The sequence below is a fragment of the Tamandua tetradactyla genome, chromosome 1 (genome assembly GCF_023851605.1).
Source record: "Tamandua tetradactyla isolate mTamTet1 chromosome 1, mTamTet1.pri, whole genome shotgun sequence".
In the NCBI taxonomy this organism is placed as follows: domain Eukaryota; kingdom Metazoa; phylum Chordata; class Mammalia; order Pilosa; family Myrmecophagidae; genus Tamandua; species Tamandua tetradactyla.
In genome coordinates, this window is record NC_135327.1 from 81,976,616 (window position 1) to 81,997,684 (window position 21,069).

At 38.0% G+C, this 21,069-nt stretch overlaps 1 protein-coding gene and 1 pseudogene across 2 annotated transcripts in view; one reads left to right on the top strand and one right to left on the bottom strand.

Moving 5' to 3' along the window:
* Positions 1–21,069, bottom strand: part of SUGCT (succinyl-CoA:glutarate-CoA transferase) — an 878,065-nt gene that overhangs the window by 828,060 nt on the left and 28,936 nt on the right. The window lies entirely within an intron of this gene.
* LOC143649337 (aldose reductase-related protein 2 pseudogene) lies at positions 14,902–16,775 on the top strand (annotated as a pseudogene).

Sequence of the window (21,069 nt, forward strand, 5' to 3'; positions counted from 1 at the left end):
TTAATAAGAGCAGACCAACAGAGAGGTGGGGCACGAGGGCAGCATAGTGAAGTGTGGAATTTAGTTCATCCTCCAGGGCAGCTAGTAAATAGCCAGGAGCTGTATGAAACAATTGCTTGGGGGACTTCAGTGACCAGACACACATCATATACCAGTCTGGAATGTGCAGAACAGCCAAAATCCCACACAGAACCGGAAGTCTCCCAAGCTGCAGAGGCTGGCATCGCCCCCACCATGGGTATGGGAGGCTGGTTCCCCAAGGGAAGAAGCAGCAGACTCTACTGGGAGCAAGAAACTCCATCTGTGGGATTAATTATTGAATTCAGACTACAGAAAGCAAGCCCCAAGCACACACAAACCTGGAATAAACACTAAAGGAAATGGGAATTTTTGCCCTGGCAAAGAGAGGGCAGGGCTGACAGAAAAAAGAAAACAACAGAGGCTCTTTGAGTTGGATGAGCACAAAATACTGGAAAAGGGCTCGGGCCCAAGAAAAGGGGCACATAGAGCCATGTACAAACTCCAGATCTTGACTGGCAAACCCAGGGGATTGGGGCCCAGCTCTGATTTTATCTCTCAATTCTTTTTTTTTTTTTTTTTTACTTCTTAGCAATTCATTAGATAGAATTGTGGGCATTCTGAGGCTTCAGCACTGCCCCAGGCAAGGTTAAAATTGAGGCATGTCTGAGAGATAAAGTAACTAGTTAGGCAAATGGAGATAATTCCTTAAAGGGTGTATCTATAAGTAGTTTTTACTGGAAGCAAGAGAAGATAGCAAAGCTCCAATTGCAGTTTTAATCAGGGCAGAGAGAAGGCAGGACTGACAGAAATAGAAAAAAAGCAGAGGATTTTGGAGTTGGCTGAGCTCAGAGTACTGGAACCTTGGGGGTGGGTGACTGAAACTGAAATGGGAATTCTTTTATTTTATTTTAAACTAGTCCAAATAGCTCATCAGACAAAGCACTAGGCACGCTGAATTGTCAGCAGGACCCAGGCAAGGGCTGAGTTAAGACAGGTCTGACAGACAAACTAATGAGTCCAGTGGGGGAGATAATCCCTAAGGGGTGTACCTTCCCCAAGAAAAGGGGAGCTGGGCCCAGCTCAAGTGGCAGCCCTCCTTCAGGGAATTCAGGCTCCAGGGGCTAGAAAACAGAAGTAACTTAAACCCACCAACTACCCCACCCTGTCTCAACCACTTGCAGGGAGAGGTTGCTGAGAAATAAAGGCATCGCACTTTAAAGCTGTGGGCTGGGAAGTGCCACCAGCTGGACAGGATAGGAGAAGCACAGAGCCTCAAGGCTTCATAAAAGTCTGACAACCTGCTGGGTCTCACCCTCAACAAAACTTGATACTGAATACACCCTCCTCCTGAGATGTCGACCTGTCTGATGTGGGAAGATCTGACTGCAGTCAGTGATCTCTGTGGAGAACCTCCTCAAAAAAAGGTTCCATGTAGGCAAGGCAAGAACCAGAAAAACAAGAACTGAAAAATTCTGATCAGCTATGCTAGAGGTCTAGTATAAGCTGAACTGAATACCAAAGAACAGATAGGGAACAAAGCCAACCAGCAAGAAAACCCTAGGTGAAAGAGTGAAAAAAAAAAAAAACCCAGAATAAACTAATTAAGGAAATCAAATGCCTAGACACCAATAAAAAGAACAAAGGATTCTAAGAAAATCAAAGATACGGCCCAGTCAAAGGAACAAACCAACATTTCAAATGAGATTCAGGAGTTGAAAAAACTAATTGAGGATGTTAAAACAGACATGCAAGATCATACACACAAAAATCAAATCAATGAGGTGAGGAAAGATATAACAAAAGAGATGAAGTATAAAAAGAAGACATTGAGTATGTGATTGTGTGATTGTGAAAACCTTGGGTCTGATGCTCCTTTTATTTATGGTATGGACAGATGAGTAAAAAATATGGATAAAAAATAAACAAATAATGGGGGAAAGGTTAAAATCAACTGAGCAGATTGAAATACTAGTGGTCAATAAAAGGGAGTGGTAAGAGGTATGGCATGTATGAGGTTTTTCTTTTTTCTTTCTTTTTCTGGAGAGATGCAAATGTTCAAAAAAATGATCATGGTGATGAATACACAACTATGTGATGATATTGTGAGCCATTGATTGTAACCATATCAAGAATGTTCATATATCAAAAATGATTGTATGTCAAGAATATTAGTACATTGGTTCATTGTTTATAATAAAAATTTTTTTTAAGATTTTATTTTATTTTTTTAATTTTTTATTAATTAAAAAAAAATTACAAGAAGCACAAACATTCCCAACACATACACTCAGCAATTCACAATATCATCACATAGTTGCATATTCATCATCATGATCATTTCCCACACATTTGCATCAATTCAGAAAGACATAAAAAGACAACAGAAAAATAAAACAAAAACAGGAAAAAAAATTTTACATACCATACCCCTTACCCCTCACTTTCATTGATCACTAGCATTTCAAACTAAATTTATTTTAACATTTGTTCCCCCTATTATTTATTTTTATTCCATATATTCTACTCATCTGTTGACAAGGTAGATAAAAGGAGCATCAGACACAAGGTTTTCACAATCACACAGTCACATTGTGAAAGCTATATCATTATACAATAATCATCAAGAAACATGGCTACTGGAACACAGCTCTACATTTTCAGGCAGTTCCCTCCAGCCTCTCTATTACATCTTGAATAACAAGATGATATCTACTTGATGCATAAGAATAACCTCCAGGATAACCTCTTGACTTTGTTTGGAATCTCTCAGCCATTGACACTTTGTCTCATTTCGCTCTTCCCCCTTTTGGTCGAGAAGGTTTTCTCAATCCCTTGATGCTAAATCTCAGCTCATTCTAGGGTTTTTCTCAATCCCTTGATGCTGAGTCTCCACTCATTCCAAGATCTCTGTCCCAAGTTGCCAGGAAGATCCACACCCATGGGAGTCGTGTCCCACATAGAGAGGTGTAAGGTGGTGAGACTGCTCATTGTGTTGGCTGAAGAAAGGGGCCACATCTAAGCAACAAAAGAGGCTCTCTTGGGGGTGACTCTTAGGCCTAAATTTTAAGTAGGTTTGACCTATCCTTTGTGGGGTTGAGTTTCATATGAACAAACCCCAAGACGTTGGTTCATTGTTTATAATAAAAATATTTTTTTAAAAAGAAGACATTGAGTGAACATAAAGAAGAATTCAAAAGCTTGCAAAAACAAATGGGAGAATTTATGGGAATGAAAGTCACAATGGAAGAGATGAACAATAATGAAGACTCACAACAGTAGATTTGAAGAGGCAGAAGAAAGGATTAGTGAACCAGAAGACATGACATCTGAAATCCTGTGCACAAAAGAAGAGATTGGAAAAAGAATGGCAAAATATGAACAGAGTCTCAGGGAACTGAATGACAACATGAAGCACATGAATGTACATGTTATGGGTTTCCCAGAAGGAAAAGAGAAGGGAAAAGAGGCTAATGTGGGAAACAATTACTGAAAATTTCCCATCTCTTATGAAAGTCATAAAATTACAGATCCAAGAAGTGTAGTGTACCCATACAGAATAGATCCAAATAGACCTACTCCAATTCACTTACTAATCAGATACTCAAATATCAAAGACAAAGAGGAATTCTGAAAACAGCAAGAGAAAAGCAATCCATCAAATACAACAGAGGCTCAATAGGAATATGGACAGATTTCACAGCTGATATCCTGGAGGCAAGAAGACAGCGATATGATAAAATTAAGATTTTGAAAGAGAAAAACTGCCAACCAAGAATTCAATACCCAGCAAAACAGTCACTCAAAAATGATGGGGAGTTTAAAATATTTTCAGATAGTCACTGAGAGAGTTTGTGACTAAGAGGCTGGCTCTACAAAAAGTACTAAAGGGAGTACTACAGGCAGATAGAAAAAATGGGGGGGAGCGGTCTTGAGAAGAATGTAGAAATGAAGACTATCAGTAAAGGTAAAAAGAGGGGGAAAAAAGATATGACATATAAGATCCAAAAGTCAAAATGGTAGAAGAAAGTACTGTTGTTACAGTAATAACATTAAATGTTAATGAATTAAACTCCCCAATCAGAAGATATAGACTGGCAGAATGGATTAAAAATAGGACCCATCTATACTCTGTCTACAAGAAACTCACTTTGTACCCAAGGACAAAAACACATTGAAAGAGAGATTGGAAAAAAATATTTCACACAAACAACAACCAGGAAAGACCAGGGGTAGGTATTCTAATATCTGACAAATTAGACTGCAAATGTAAAACAACTAAAAGAGACAAAGAAGTACACCATGTATCAATAAAATGAACAATTCATCAAGAATACAAAACAATCATAAATATACATGCACCAAGCCAGAGTGCCCCAAAACACATGAGGCAAACACTGACAACACTGAAGGGAGAAGTAAACACCTCTACAATACAGTTTTCATCACTGGATAAAACATCTAGATAGAGGATCAAAAGGAAACAGCGATTTTGAATACTATGATAAATGAACTAAATTGAACTAGACCTGACAACAACAGGCTACACATTTTTCTCAAGTGATCATGGATCATTCTTAAGGATAGACCACATTAGGTCACAAAGCAATAAATTTCAAAAAGATTGAAATTATAAAAAACAGTTTTTGTGGATCATAATGGAATGAAATTCGAGATCAATAACATGCAGAGGCAAGAAATACTCACAATTATGGAGGGTAAACAACACACTTTAAACAAACAGTGGGTCAAGAAAGAAATCAAAAGAGAAATCAGTAAACATCTCAAGGCAAATGAAAATGAAAACACAACATATCAAAATGCATGGGATGCAGCAAAGGTGGTGCTGAGAGGGAAATTTATTGCCCTAAATGCCTATATTAAAAAAAGAAGAAAGAGCAAAAACTGAGGAATTAACTGTTCACCTGGAAGAACCAAGGCAAGAACAGCAAACTAATCCCAAAGCAAAGAGAAGAAAAGAAATAATGAATATTACAGCTGAAATAAATGAAATTGAGACTATGAAAACAATAGAGGAAATCGACAAAACAAAAAATTGGTTCTTCAAGAAAATCAATAAAATTGATGGACGCTAGCTAAGATGATGAAAAAGAGAGAGAGAGAGGATGCAAATAAGTAAAATCAGAAATGAGAGAGGAGACATAACTACTGATTCCACAGAACTAAAGGAAATAATAAGAGGATACTATGAACAATGAGATGCTAATAAACTAGACAATGTAGATTAAATGGACAACTTCCCAGAAAAGCATGAACAACCATCACTGATTTGAGAAGAAACAGATGACCTCAAGAAGCCAATCACAAGCAGAGATTGAATCAGTCATCAAGAAGCTCTCAAAAAACAAAAGTCGAGAAACAGATGACTTTACATGTGAATTCTACCAAACATTCAAGAAATAATTAGTACCAATACTGCTCAAAGTCTTCAAAAAAAATGAAGAGTTGGGAAAGCTACCTAACATTCTATGAAGCCAATATAACCCTAATACTAAAGCTAGACAGAAACTACAAGAAAAGAAAATTACAGCCCAGTCTCTTAATGAATATAGATGCAAAAATCATCAACAAAATACTTGCAAATCAAATACAGCAGCACATTAAAAGAATTATACATTGTGACCAAATGGAATTTATTGCAGGTACATAAGGCTGGTTTAACAAAAGAAAATCAATTAATGTAATATACCATATCAATAAATCAAAGAAGAAAAACCACATGACCATCTTGATTGATGCAGAAAAAGCATCTGACAAAATTGACATCCATTCTTGATGAAAACACTTCAAAGGATAGGAATAGATGGAAATTTCCTCAACATAATGAAGGGAATATATGAAAAACCCACAGCTAACATCACACTTAATAGGGAAAGACTAAAAGCTTTCCCTCTAAGATTAGGAACAAGATAAGGATGCCCACTAACACCAATATTATTTACCACTGTGCTGGAAGTTCTAGCCAGAGAAATTAAGCCAGAAAAAGAAATAAAAGGCATCTAAATTGGGGGGGGGAGGGGGAAGGAGTAAAACTCTCATTGGTTGCAGATGACATTATACCTTATGTCAAAAATCAAAAACAAAAATCTACAGCAAAACTACTAGAGCTAATAAATGAGTACAGCAAAGTGGCAGAGTATAAGATCAACATCCCAAAATCATTAGTGTTTCTATACACTAGTGTTTTAGTTAGTAAAAGCTGCCAGAATGTGATATGCCAGAACTGGAACTTAATAAATTAGAAGTTTACAGTTCCAAGGCCATGAAAATGTCCAAATTAAGGCAAGGTATAAAAATGTCCAAATTAAGGCATCAAGAGAAAGATATCTTGGTTCAAGAAGGCCAATTATTTTGGGATTTCTCTCTCAGCTGGAAAAGCACAAAGCGATGTCTACTAGTTTTCTCTCCAAGCTTCTTCAATGGCTTCCCCAGGGTTCTGTCCATTCTGTTGGCTCTCTCAGTTCTGGTGGCTCTAAGGCTGTTTCCAAAAATGTTTACACTTAAAAAGTTCCAGTAATCAACCCCACCTTGAATGGGTGGAGACTCATCTCCATGGAAACCATCTAATCGAAGATTGACACCCACAACTAGGTGGATCACATCTCCATGGAAATAATTAAAAAGATCCTACCCAGCAATATTGAATGAGGATCAATGGACATGGCTTTTATGGGGGTACACAGCAGAATCAAACTGGCACAACTAGTAAGGAGCAATCTGAGGAGGAAATCAAGAAAAATTCCATTTACAGTAGCAACCAAAAGAATCAAATATTTAGGAATATTGTCATTCCCAGAAAGCTCTGGTATCTATATGATACCTGAGACTCAGAATTAGAGCTCAAAAGCTATGAAAGTCAGTAGTATCCCATACAGGAACTGCTTAAAAGTTGAAAAATGGATCAGACTTCGACTATAAATATGAATGAAGCTAATCTGGATAGGACTAAGGTAAATCAGAATACAGGATAAAGGATGATATCGTACATATTTTGAAACTTCAAATTCTGTGTGAGATCAAAGGGAGAGATGTTTATTTGGTACAAAATTTATATTTTGGGTAGCGCATTTCCTAATTTAACTTGTATGGTCAGTTTAGTTGAACACCATAAGTACATGGAATCTTGAATAGAGTATGAGATCTTATTGCTTTGTCCAGGTTAGTATGATGCCCCGATGTATACCAGAGTAATTTGGGCAGTGAATAAAGAAGTATTTGCAAGGACCTCTTGGAGCACTGGGGAGAAAGGAAATATTCAACTTCCCCATTTGGAGAGTTTCTGATATTCTCACAAGCAGTGGAGACAACCAAATCAATAGGCCAAACCCTCAATCCTGGGGTTTGCCCCTATGCCAATTATTCCTACAAAGGATAAGCTAAGGCCTACTTAAAATTAGGCCTAAGAGTCACCCCCAGAGAACCTCTTTTTTGCTCAGATATAGCCTCTCTCTCTAAGCTGATGTGGCAAGTTAATTCACTGCCCTCCCCGACTATGTGGGACATGACTCCTGGGGTGTAAATCTACCTGCAATGTGGGACAGAAATCCCAGGATGAGCTGGAACCTGGAATCAAGGGATTGAGAAAACCTTTTTGACCAAAAGGGGGGAGACAGAAATGAGAAAAATAAAGTGTTTGTGGTTGAGAGATTTCAAACAGAGTCGAGAGGTTATTCTGGAGGTTATTCTTACACATTACATAGATATCCCTTTCAGTTTATGGGTAATGGAGTAGCTAGAGGGAAGTACCTGAAACTATTAAGGTGTGTTCCAGTAGCCTTGTTTCTTGAAGATGATTGTATAATATTATAGCTTTTATAATGTGACCATGTGATTGTGAAAACCTTGTATCTGATGCTCCTTTTATCTAGCGTATGGATAGATGAGCAAAAAATATGGATAAAAAACCAAATAATAGAAGGGACAAAAGTTAAAATAAATTGGGTGGATGGAAACTACAAGTGGTTAATGAGAGGGAGGGGTAAGGGATATGGTATGTATGAGTTTTTTTTCTTTTTTCTTTCTTTTTCTGGAGTGATGCAAATGTTCAAAAAATGATCATGGTGATGAACATACAACTATGTGATGATATTGTGAGCCACCTGACTGTACACCATATATGGAATGTTTGTATATTAAGATTTATCAACAAAAATATTTTTAACATATTTAGGAATAAATTTAAACAAGGGCACAGAAGATCTATACGCAGAAAACTGATTGCTAAAAGAAATCATGGAAAACATAAATAAATGGAAAAGCAAACTGTGTTCATGGATTAGAAGACTAAATGTAGTTAAAATGTCAATTCTACCCAAATTGATTTATAGATTCAATGCAATACCAATTAAAATCCAAACAACTTACTTTGCAGAAATAGCAAAACCAATAACTAAATTTATTTTGAAGGGCACTCAGTGCCCCAAAGAGCTCAAAATATGTTGAGAAACAAAAATGAAGTGGGAGGTTTCATACTACATAACTTTAAACCACATTATAAAACTACAGTGGTCAAAACAACATGGTACTGGCATAAAGATAGATATCCTGACCAATGGCATCATATTGAGTTTTCATAAATAGAACCTCTCATCTATGGAAAATTGGTTAAGCCAACCCACCTGAGCCAGAGCAGCCTCTTCAATTAATGGTGTTTGGAGAACTGGATATCTATATGCAAAAGAATGAAAGAGGACCTATATCTCATACCCTACACAGAAATTAACTCAAAATGCATCAAAAACCTAAACATTAGAGCTAAGACCATAAAACTTTTAGAAGAAAATGCAGGGAAATATCTTTTAAATCTTGTGATAGGAGATGGTTTCCTAGACCTTGCACCCAAAGCACAAGCAGTGAAAAAGGAAATAAATAAATGGAATCTCCTCAAAATCAAACACTTTGTGCATCAAAGAACTTTGTCAGGAAAGTAAAAAAGCAGCCTACACAATGAGAGAAAATATTTGGAAACCACATATCAGATAAGGGTTTAATATCCATAATATATAGATTCTACAACTCAACAACAAAAAAGAAAAACAACCCAATTTTAAAATGGGCAAAAGACATGGTTAAATACTTTTCAAAACAGAAAATACAAATGGCTAAAAGGCATATAATAAGATGCTCAACTTCACTGACTGTTAGAGAAATGTAAATCCAAACCACAATGAGATATCATCTCACACCCACTAGAATGGCTTAGGGAAGGATACCTTAATTCAAGAAAGGCTGATGGGTTTTGGAACAGTTCTGTCAGCTGGGAAATCACATAGCTGGCATCTTCTGGTCCCTTGCTCCTAGGCTCCACTGATTTCAGCCTCTTTTCTTGTGGGTGTTCCTCATTTTGCTTCGTTGGGGCCAGCTTTCATATCTTGGCTTTCCTTAGCTCTCTCAAGTTTCTTGCTTGTTTAACATCTCATGGGAAGGTGCATGGCAATGGCTGCTGGGCTCCAAGCATCTTCAAAGATCATGTCTCTTCTCTGAAGCCACTAATTTGATAGGCATCTACATCTATTCACTCTGTCTGCTCTGAGGCTTTTGTCATTTCTAACTCTCTTCAAAATGTTTCCTCTTTTTTTTTTCTAGGCACATAGTCCAGGAATCAAACCCAGATCTCCCACAAGGAAGGTGAGCATTCTACCACTGAACCACCCATGCACCCATTTCCCGCTTTTAAAGGATCCCAGTAAACTAATCAAGCCCTACCTTAATGGGTTGGAGTCACATCTCCATCTAATAAAAAAAAACACACTCACAATCTGGCATGCCACATCTCCATGGAGATAATCTAATCAAAAGTTTCCACCTAGAATATTGAATTTAGGACTAAAAGAAACAGCTGCCCCCACAAGATTGGATCAGGATCAAAACATGGTTTTACTCCAGTGCATAATACTTTCAAACTAGCACAGATGCAAATAAAGTCAGAAATGAGAGGAGGGTCATTACCATGGACCACAAAGAAATTTTTAAAAAATCGTAAGAGAATACTATGAATATCTATCTGCCAATAAATTAGACAATTAGATTAAATCAACAAAGTCCTAGAAACACATGAATTACCTATACTGACTCAAGAAATAGAAGCTTTCTACAAACCATTTACAAGCCCAGGACCAGATGGCCTCACAGGTGAATTTTATCAAAACATTCCAAAAAGAACCAACACCAATCCTGCTCAAATTCTTCCCAAAAAAGTAAGGAAAAAGGAATCCTATCTAACTTATTTTATGATGCTAACATCACTTTAATACCAAAAACCAGATAAAGATGCTACAAGAAAGGAAAACTACAGACCAATAGCCTTAATGAACATAGATGCAAAAATTCTTAATGAAATACTAGCAAATCAAATCCAGACACATTAGAAAAATTTACATCATGACCAAGTGCGGTTTATGCCAGGAATGCAATGGTGATTCAACACAAAAAAAATCAATCAATTTAATACAGCATATTAACAAATCAAAAGGGAAAAATCACATGATCATATAGATTGATGCTGAAAAAGCATTCAACAAAATCCAGGATCCTTTCCTAACAAACACCTCAAAAGTTAGGAATCAAAGGAAACTTTCTCAATATCAGGCATATATGAAAAACCCACAGCCAGTATCATACTTAACAATGGGAGACTGAAAGCCTCCCCCTAAGATCAGGAACCAGACAAGAATGCCCATTGTCATGACCAGTATTCAACGTTGTACTAGAAGTCCTAGCTGGAGTGAGTAGACAGAAAGAAATAAAATTCCTATCCAAATAGGAAAGGAAGCAGTAAAACTTTCATTATTTGCAGATAACGTGATCATATACTTAGAAAACCCAGAGAAATCTACAGCAAAGCTACTTGAGCTAATTAACAAATTCAGCAAAGTGCTGGTATGCTGGTTTGATAGGCCCAATTGTGGGTGTGAAATTTTAATTAGATGAGATGTGACTCCACCCATTCAAGGTGGGTCTTGATTAGTTTACTGTAATCCTTTAAAAGAGGAAATATTTTAGAGAAAGTTCAGAAACAACAGAGATGTGAGCAGATGCAGACGCTTGGAAAACAGTTGCTTCAGAGCTGATAGAGCCAACATGAAACTCAGATGTTTGGAGTTGCATAGCCCAGCAAATGTTGCCACGTGCCTTCCTATGAGGTGCTAGGCAAGCCCAAACCCAGAGTTGTGTCCAAGAGGAACTGAGTGAAGGCTCACAGATGCTTAGAGAGGAAACTACTGGCATCAGAAGCTGGAAGCAACAAACTGGAAACAAGAACAAGCATACACCAACCACATGCGTTCCCAGCTGACAGGCATGTTCTGGACAGCATCAGTCTTTCCTGAGTGCAGGTAACCTCTTAGTGGTGCCTTAATTTGGACACTCTCACTTCCTTAGAACTGTAAACTTGTAACATAATAAATACCCTTTTTAAAAGCCATTCTATTTCTAGTATATTGCATTCTGTCAAGTTAACAAGCTAATATAGGTGGGATACAAGATTAATGTACAAAAATCAATAATGTTTCTATCCACAAATAATGATCTATCTGAGGAGACAAGGAAAAAATTCCATTCAAAATAGTGACCAAAAGAATCAAGTATCTATGAATAAGTCTAACCAGGGATGTTAAAGATTGGTATGCAGAAAAATACAAAAAATTGCTAAAAGAAATAAAAATCACCTAAACAGGTGGAAAGATATTCCATGCTCATGAATAGGAAGATTGGATGTAGTTAACGGGTCAAACTAATCTGCAGATTCAATGCAATACCAGTCAAAATCCCAAGAACCTACTTTGAAGACTTAGAAAAGTTGGTTATCAAATTTATGTGGAAGGGAAAGAGACATCAAAAAGCTAAAGATAAACTAATAAAGAACAGCAAAGTGGGAGGACTATCACTTCCTGTCTTTAAAGCATAATTTAGAGCCACAGTGGTCCAAACAGCATGGTACTGGCACAAAGACAGAAATATTGACCAACGGACTAGAATCAAGAGTGCAGAGATAGACCACCAAATATATGGTCTTCAATAAGGCCCCCAAATCCACTAAACTTGGACAGAATAGTCTTTTCAATAAATGGGCATGGGAGAATTGCCTATCAATAGCCAAAAGAATAAAAGAGGATCCCTACCTTACACTTTATACAATAATTAATTCAAAATAGATTAAAGATGAATGTCAATATTGCAGAGTGTTGAAAATAGATGGTATACAGGAAAAAGTACAATCAATGCAAGCAAGAGTCTACAGTCAACAATAACATTGTAATATACTTCCACTGAATGTAACAAAGGCATTATGCCAAAACTAAATGTCAACAAGCAGGGAGCATATGGGTGGGAAGAGATATGAATTCCTTGTGGAAGAAAAGGAAATGTCTTCATACAGATTATGGAGGCGAAGGCATGTCTATACACTTAGGTTGGATTGTATGATGTGTGAGTAAAACTGTTTAAAAATGAACAGAGAGAAATAAGTGCTAGAGAAAATGCAGAGAAAGAGATGTACTTATACACTGTCAGTAGGGAAAATGAGAGGTGAAGTCCCTTGGAGGGCAGTGTGGTGGCTCCACAGGAGGCTAGGGGTGGGGTTGACCATATGATCCTGAGACCCTATTGCTCACTATATACCTGGAGGAACTGAGTGTGAGGACAGGAATGAACATTTGCACACTGGTGTTTATGGTAGCACCATAATACTGATCTACAATAGATGAAGGTGGCCTAAGGGTACAACAACTGAGGAATGGAAGGGGGAACTATGGTGTTTACATTCAATCAACTGCCGCAAGAAGGAATGAAGTTATGAGGCACACAACTAGGTCTGTGAACTTTAAGTACTCCATGTTGAATGAAATGTCAGTAACAAAAAGATAAATATTAACATGCCTCAATCATATGGACTAACTATACTATAAAAACTCAGTGAACTGAAGTCAAGAACCTGGGTCATCAGATTGGGGCCTATTGTAAAGGGTTCTAGATTGTAAGCTCTTACAGCCGTCACATATATTCAGGAGGTATAATTGTTATTTCTAAATTCTGAGATACTCAGCTATTTGTTTATACTCTGGATGTTCCCAGAAACTTCTGGTATCTATGTGACACCTGAGACTGAGTTAGAGCTCTGAAGCTATGAAAATCAGCAGTATCTCACACAGGAACTGTTAAAAAGTTGAAAATATGAGATATGAATGAAGAAGATCTAGATAGGACTAAGGATAAAGAATACAGGGTAAAGGATGATATCGTCCATATTTTAAAACTTCAACTTCTGTGTGAAACCAAAGAGAGATGTTTACTTGATGCAAAATTTATATTTTGAGTATGAATTTCCTAATTTAACTTGTGTGGTCAGTTTAGTTGAGCACCATAATTATATGGAATCTTGAATAAGGTATGAGATTCTGTTGGTATGTCCAGGTTAGTGTGATGCCCTAAAATAGTCCAGAATAATTTGGGTAGTGAATAAGGAGTATATGCAAAATGCCCTTGAGGTACTAATGGGAAAGGAGGAAGTATTCAACTTCTCCAACTGGAAAATTTCTAGTATTCTTGCAAATAGTAGGGACAGCAAAATCGATAGGCTGAGCTGTCGATCTTGGGGTTCACCCCTATGAAACTTATTCCTACAAAGATAAGCTAAGCTGACTTAAAATTAGGCCTATGAGTCACCCCCAGAGAACCTCTTTTGTTACTCATATGTGGCCTCTCTCTCTAAGACAACTCAGCATGTGAACTCACTGCCTTCCCTTCTATGTGGAACATGACTCCCAGGGGTGTATATCTCCCTGGCAATGTGAAACAGGACTCCCATGGATGAGCCAGGACCTGGCATCATGAGATTAAGAAAGGTTTCTTGACAAAAGGAGGAAAAGAGGAAAAAAGAAAAAATAAAGTTTCAGTGGCTGAGAGATTTCAAACAGAGTCAAAAGGTTATCCTGGGGCAGGCCACCATGGCTCACTGGCAGAGTTCTCACTTGCCATGCCAGAGACCCGGGTTCAATTCCCAGTGCCTGCCCATGTTATTAAAAAAAAAAAAAAAAAAAAAAGGTTATCCTGGAAGTTATTCTTATGTATTATACAGATATCCTTTTTTAGTTTACGGTGCATTGGAGTGGCTGGAGGGAAGTATCTGAAACTGTTAAGCTCTGTACCAGTAGCCTTGATTATTGAAACTTCTATAAAGATATAATGGGTTGAGCCACAGCGGCTCAGCAGGCAGACTTCCCGCCTGCCATGCCAGAGACCCAGGTTCAATTCCAGGTGCCTACCCATGCAAAAAAAAAAAAAAAAAAAGATATAACGTTTACAATGGGACTGTGTGAATGTAAAAACCTCATGTCTGATACTCCTTTTATTCGGGGTATGGACAGATGAGTTTTTAAAAAATGGATAAAAATTAAATAAATAATAGGGGGGACAAAGCATAAAATAAATTGGATAGAAGGAAATACTGTGGTCAATGAGACGGAGGAGTACGGGGTATGGTATGTATTAACTCTTTCTTTTTTCTTTTTATTTCTTTTTCTGGAGTGATGCAAATGTTCTAAAAAATGATTATCGTGATGAATACACAACTATGTGATGATATTGGAGCCACTGATTGTACACCATGTATGAACGGTATGTGTGTGAAGATTTCTCAATAAAAATATTTTTAAATGGATTAACGATCTAAATGTAAGAGCCAGTACCATAATACTTCTAGAAGAAAATGCAGGGAAACATCTTCGAGATCTAATAAATAGGAGGTAGCTTCTTAAACTTTATATCTAAAGCACAAGATGTGAAAGAAAAAATAAGCAAATGGGAATTTCTTAAGATCAAGAGCTTTTGTGTCTCAAAGGGCTTTGTTAAAGAGGTGAAGAAGGCTCCCAGAACTGTTTCTGCACCAACCATGGCCACCTTCGTGGAACTCAGTACCAAAGCCAAGATGCCCATTGTGGGACTTGGCACCTGGAAGTCTCCTCCAGGCAAAGTCAAAGAAGCTGTGAAGACAGCAATTGACGTAGGATATCGCCACATCGACTGTGCCTATGTCTACCTTAATGAGGATGAAGTTGGCAAAGCCATCCAAGAGAAGATCCAAGAGAAGGTTGTTAAGCGGGAAGATCTCTTCATCGTTAGCAAGTTATGGTGCACCTTTTTTGAGAGACCCCTTGTGAGGGAAGCCTTCCAGAAGACCCTCAAGGATCTGAAACTGGACTATCTGGACCTCTATCTTATTCACTTTCCACAGGGATTACAGCCTGGGAAGGACTGATTCCCTAAAGATGATAAAGGCAATATTCTTCCCAGTAAAACAACATTCTTGGATGCCTGGGAGGTAATAGAAGAGCTGGTGGATGAGGGGCTAGTGAAAGCCATTGGGATCTCCAACTTCAACCACTTCCAGATCAAAAGACTTCTGAACAAACCTGGACTGAAACATAAACCAGTGGCTAACCAGATCGAGTGTCACCCATACCTCACATAGGAGAAACTGATCCAGTACTGCCACTCCAAGGGCATTGTAGTCACTGCCTACAGCCCCCTGGGTTCTCCAGATAGACCTTGGGCCAAGCCAGGGGAACCTTCACTGCTGGAGGATCCCAAGATTAAGGAGATTGCTGCAAAGCACAGAAAAACCACAGCCCAGGTTTTGATCCGATTCCATATCCAGAGGAATGTGGTTGTGATCCCCAAGTCTGTGACACCTCAACGCATTGCTGAGAACTTTCAGGTCTTCGACTTTAAGTTGAGTGATAATGAGATGGCAACTATACTCAGCTTCAACAGAAACTGGAGGGCCTGTGCCATAGACCAGGTCTCTCATTTGGAGGATTATCCATTCAAAGCAGAATATTGAAGCTGAATCTCCTGATGAGCTTATCCAATGGATTCTTTCTTTCTTCACTACACTGACGTGCACTTCCCTCTACCTGCAACCAATTTTAATCAGGCTTTTCAGAAATCATACTTCATGTGGCCCTGTTGTATGCCAAAATCTAGTGTTTAATCAGAACCAGTATATTCAATTAAGAGCATCTCATCATTGGGATAATAGACTTAGAAAAACAAACAGAAGTTTCTTTTACTTGTTTGATCATATATTAATATTGTGAACTCTGCTACCACTGAGAATATAAAGGTAAAAAAGACTAAATAGTAACTGCATTTATTGAGACTTTAGCATGCTGCTAACACCATGAAGTGCTTTTTATATGTGTTAACTGTGCTGGTTTGAAACTACTACATACCCCAGAAAAGCCATGTTCCTTTAATCCAGTCATTTGGGGCAGACCTATTGTTGGGTGGGACCTTTAGATTTGGTGGTTTCCATAGATTTGTGACCCACCCAATTGTGGGTGGTACCTTTCCATTAGGTTGTTTTCATAGCAAGGTGGGCCTTAATTCGTTTACTTGAGTCCTTACAAGAGTGGACAAGAGAGCAGAGAGATGAAACTAAGATACAGATGTTTGGAGATGCTAAACTAAGAGATGAAAGCTAAGTAAAGAAACACAGATGCTTAGAGTGGAAGCCACTGGAAACTGGGGCTGAGAGAGATATTTAAGACCAGAAGCTAGGAGAGAAGTTCAGCAGATGTTGCCATGTGCTTTTCCATGTGATAGAGAACCCCCTGACAAGATCAGCCTTTCTTAAGTGATTGCATCCTCTTTTTGATTCCTTAATTTGGATATATTCATGTTCTTAGAACTGTAAACTTGTAACTTAATAAATCTCCTTTATAAAAGCCAAAAAAAAAGGTGAAGAAGCAGCCAACTCAGTGGGAGAAAACATTTGGAAACCACATATCAGAGAAAGGCTTGATATTCTGTGTACAGAAAGAACTTATAAAGCTCAACAACAAAAGAACAAACAACCCAATTATAAAATGGACAGAGGATATGAATAGACACTTTTCTGAAGGACAAATACAGATGGCTAAAAAACACATGAAGAGATGCTCATTTTTCATTAGCTAGAAGGGAACTGCAAATTAAGACAACAAAGAGCTATCACCTCACACCTATTAGAATGGCTGCTGTTGAACAAACAGACAACTGCAAATGTTGGAGAGGATGTGGAGAAATAGGAACACTTATTCACTATTTGTGGGAATGTATAATGGTGCAACTGCTGTGGAAGACAGTTTGATTTCTCAGAAAACTAAATATTGAGTTGTCCTATGACCCAGCAATACCAATATTCTCTATATAACCAAAACAGCTGGGGGCAGTGACAGAGACTTGCACACCAATGTTAACAGTAGCACTGTTCACAATTGCCAAAAGATTAAACAATCTAAGTGCCCATCAACAGACAAGTGGATAAACAAAATGTGATATATAAATATGATGGAATATTATGCAGCAGTAAGAAAAAATGACATCCTAGAACATATGACAAAATGTGGATGAACCTTAAAAATATAATGCTGAGTGAAATGTCAGTCACAAAAGGACAGATTCTCTATGATTTCACAGTTATGATTCTGGTATAGGTAATCCCAGAGGTGACACTGTAGAATATAGCAGACCTAGAAGTACACAAAAGCTAGATGGAGGAAAGGCTACCCAAAGAGGTAGAATCTAAATGCAAGGGAGCAGATAGAGGTGATGGTAACAAATTAGTGGGTTTTTAAGTAACATTGCCATATTGAAGGTGAATGTGACTGAAAGGGGATGTATAGTGCCATGTATCCCACTGATTATATTTACAATTATAAATAAGTTTTACATGAACTATTTCAATGGTTCGATAGTAGACAAAGAGTCAACAGTAGAGGGATATAGGGGGAAAACTAAAAATGTATGTTACAGTCAACAGTACAACAGCACAACCAGGGGCAACTAACTTGGGGGGAGGGACAAGTGATAAGGGGCAGTTTTGATTCAATAGTTGGTGACATTGTGTTTGCCACTTCTTTGTCATTATGGACCAATGAAAATTGTCTAAAATTGAGAATGTTGTTGAATGTACAACCAAATTAAGATACTGTGAGACATGTTTGTTTATTTTGGACATTATCCATAATGCCCAATAGATACAGGGAGCTGAAGGACACAATGACTGAGGAGCATAATGGCAAACAGTGATACATTTATATGATGGAATTTGGTGTGGCTACAAAAAGGAGGGACATCGAGGGGCACACAATGAAGTGAATAAACCTTTGGGACAGTATGTTCTGCAAAATAAACCAGAAACAAAAGAATAAATATGCTAAGGTCTCTCTCAGAAAATACTTATAAAAACAGGGGAGCCTAGATTGTGGGTCTTTATAGCAGCCACATTTGATCTGAGACCTGAGACCTGAGCTATATGTGTATCAGCTGGTATTTCCTTGGAACTTTGAATAGCTCTGCCACCTAAGTCCCAGAAATGAAGTGTTGCAGACCTGAAAGTTAGCACAGCTATGTATAATAACAGATGAAGTACCCGAAAAAGTGATCAGGCATCAATTAGAGTTTAAAACAAAGCCAATCTGACTGGGTCTAAGATAAATTAGAATGCAGGGTAAAAGATGATAGTGTATGTACTCTAGACCTTCAGCAACTGTATGAGACCAAAGGCAGAGAGGTTTAGAACCTCAATTTAGATCTAGAACCTAAATTTTCTACAATACATAATCTAAATCAACTTCTCTGGATAGCTCATTTAAACAACCCAAACTCCTGGAGTCCAACAGGAAAGAGGTCTTGTAATTCTCTACAGCTTAATATAATACCAGGATACATCTCAGATTATGGTAGGCTGATAATTCAGCAGTAATAAGCAACAATCTGTCTGGGTAGATCATTTAAACAACCCAAATGTAAGGAGTCCAGAATGGGTATGAGGGCTTGTAATTTTATTATATACATCCCAGAGTATGTTGAGCACATAATTTTAAAAGTATATGCAAAGTCCCTTGAGAGATGTGAGAAAAAATATGAAACTATTAAATTTTACCAATGAGGAAATCCCTGATACTGTCTCAAACATTAGGGACTCCCAAGTAAATAGGCCAAGGCCTTGATCTTGAACCTTGCTCTTCTGAAGCTTATTTATGTAGCAGAGGAGCTATGCCTACCTATAGGTATTCCTAAGAGTTACTTCCAGGGGACCTCGTTTGTTGCTCAGATGTGGCCTCTCTCTCTCTGAACCAAACTCTGCAAATGAAATCGTTTACTCTCCTCCCTAATGGGACATGACATCCAGAGATGAAAGTAACGTAGGCATATGTAGGATATGACTGGCAACGTAGGATATGACTCCCAGGGATGAGCCTGGCCCTGCCACCATGGGATCAACAATGCCATCCTGACCAAAAGGGGGAAAAGAAGTGTAACAAATAAGGTATCGGTGGCTGAGAGAATTCAGATAGAGTCAAGAGGCTATTCGGGAAGCTACTCTTTCATAAGCTTCTGCTAGACACTGTGACTTATCATGGTTTGCCAACCCCCAACCAAAACCATTTCCAGATCTAGTTATGTTCCAACCATAAAGAACACCCGGGGCTTTATCTGAGACTCTACAATGGTTCCATGCACTATGATCACTTTCCAGAAATGTACAACCTCCAGATGGATTCCTAGACCAGAAAAGTCCTGAAATCCAGAGAGGCCAGTCTCTTCAAAACATCAGCGAGTTCCATCCCCCTATCCCATATCATTGACAGCCCTTTCCAACATGGAAAGAGCTTGAATTGACATGGCCCAAATACCTATAAAGTTTGGGAGAAGAATCAAAGGAGAAGGAGGAGATATAACAAGGAAGACGGATTTAACAAATGAGTATGACTGCCGAATCATTATATTGATATTTCTTTTAGTCTCTAATGTCTTGAAGCAGCTAGAAGGAAAAACCTAAAACTAGAACTGTAACACATACCAAACGCTGAAATCATTTCTATTATTACTTGTTACAATGTATTTTGAAATGTATTGCTTTTTTGTATATATGTTATATTCACAATTAAAAATGTTTTTAAAAAATGAACAGAGAGCTACAAGTGCTGGAGAAAATGTGAAAAGATGCACCTATTCACTGTTGCCAGGAAAGCAGAGTGGTGCAGCCCCTCTAGAGGGCAGTGTGGAGGCTCCACAGGTGGCAAGGGATGGGGTTGCCCTATGATCCTGCAACCCTGTTGCTAGGTGTGTACTTGGAGGAACTGAGAGTGGGGACATGAATGGACATTTGCACACTGGTGTTTCTGGCAGGAGTGTTCCCAATCAACAATGAACGGAAGTGGCCTTAGGGTACAACGATTGAGGAACAGAAGGGGGAACTATGGTGTAAACATACAACAGACTATTGTGTGGCTACAAGAAGGAATGAAGTTGTGAGGCATGCAACTAGGTGAATGAAACTTGAGGACAGTACGTTGAATGAAATGTCAGAAATGAAAAGACAAATATTATCATATCTCACTCATCTGGACTAAGTATGATATACAAACTCAGGGAATTGAAATTGAGAGCATAAGTTATCAGGTTGGAGCCTATTGTAAAGGTTCCTAGATGGTAAGCTCTTACAGCAGTCACATCTATTCTGTAGTTATAACTGTTTTTTCTAAATTTTAAGGCTGCTGAGCAATTTGTTATAACCTGGTTGTCTCCTAGAACTTTGGGTATTTGTGTGGCACCTGAGACCAGAGCTAGAGCTCTGAAGCTATGACAGTCAGCATTATTCCATAAGCAACTGTTTAAAAAGTTGAAAAAGTGATCAGACGTCAAATAGAGATATGAATGGAGCTGATCTGGACAGGACTAAGGTAAATCACAATACAGTATAAAGGATGATATGGTATATATTTTAAAACTTCAATTTGGACTAAGGTAAATCACAATACAGTATAAAGGATGATATGGTATATATTTTAAAACTTCAATTTCTGTGTGAGACCAAAGAAAGAGATGTACATTTGGTATAAAATCTATATTTTCAGTAGCATACTATCTAATTTCACTTGTATGGTCAGTTTATTCGAACACCATAATTACATGCAGTCTTGAATAGGGAGTGAGATCTTGTTAGTTTGTACACATTAGTGTGGTTCTCTGATGCATTCCAGA